The following is a 1,336-nucleotide window of genomic DNA, read 5'->3' as shown; positions in this document are numbered from 1 at the left end:
ATATATATATATATATATATATATATATACTCATTGCATAAAGAAGAGTTTATTCTTCTTTGTTGTTTAGGTTACCCTCTGCTGCAACTACATCATCATAATCTTAATGCCCGTTCAGTCATGGGGTCGATTTCTTTGACTAAAGGTGGTGCTCCAGCATGGCCGCAGTCAAATGACTGAAACAAGTAAAAGAATAAATAAAAGACTAATGCTTAATTTATTTCACCCCGTTTTGGATTAATCCTGCAATATTTTATCACTTCAAGATTTTGATGATTGTTTATTTCTAGAATGACGTTGTTGGGTAGGCGTGAGAGGCCAGATATCGTCAGTTTAAACATAAAACAGGTACAATATTTAGACCAGATACAACCAGTTTAAATGCTAAAGGATTAAAGGTGAGGATTAAAGGTGCTGATTAAGTCTTTTTCTGAATTCATCTAATAAGATTCCCTTTATATTTAGAGACATAGTCATGGCCAAAAGTTTGGAATATTTTTTTCAAAATTAAAATTGTTATACCCAGGTACAATTTGATTCAAATATAATTTTGGGTTTTTAATATAAAAATTCTAATTTTTAGTTATGTTCCAAACATTTGGCCACGACTGTAGCTAAGTAGGGTGTGTGTGTGAGAGAGAGAGAATTAAAACTGTTTTAGAAAAATACCATTTTAACTGGGCCGTTGCTACTAAATACAAAACTAAATCCGATGTGATTAGTTTAACAGGCACAAACTTGGCTGTATGGTTCAGAAACTTAATTAGCAATCCTGTAGTTTTGGGTTCAGTTCCAATGTGCAGCACCTTGAGTAAATGTCATCTATTTTAGCCCCAAACTGACTAAAACCTTGTGAGTGAATTGTGAATTTTGTAGATGGAGGCTGTGTGGAAGCTTGTCATATATGCATGAATATGTAATTATGTGTGTGACTTTGTCAGCACCACTACCACTTGACACCCGGTGTTGCTTTGTCTGCATTCCCATAACTTAGTTCAGCAAAAGAGACTGATAGAATGAGTATCAGACTTATAAGAAATAAGGTACTAAGATCAATTTGTTTGAAAAAAAAATGCTTCAAGGTTGTGCTCCAGCATGACCACAGTCCAATGACAAAAAAAAAAAAAGATAAATAGGTACATGGCCACAAATCTGAGTGGAAAAGAGTTTTGATTAAATTGATCTTAATATTTTAATGATAATGCTTAGTGGTATTTCTGCTGTCTTTACGTTCTGAGTTCAAATTCCGCCAAGATCAACTTTGCCTTTCATCCTTTTGGGGTTGATAAATTAAGTACTAGTTGCATACTGGGGTTAATCTAAACAACTGGCCGCT

This window comes from Octopus bimaculoides, chromosome 17, assembly GCF_001194135.2.
Source record: "Octopus bimaculoides isolate UCB-OBI-ISO-001 chromosome 17, ASM119413v2, whole genome shotgun sequence".
Taxonomy (NCBI): domain Eukaryota; kingdom Metazoa; phylum Mollusca; class Cephalopoda; order Octopoda; family Octopodidae; genus Octopus; species Octopus bimaculoides.
This window is presented reverse-complemented; position numbering follows the sequence as displayed.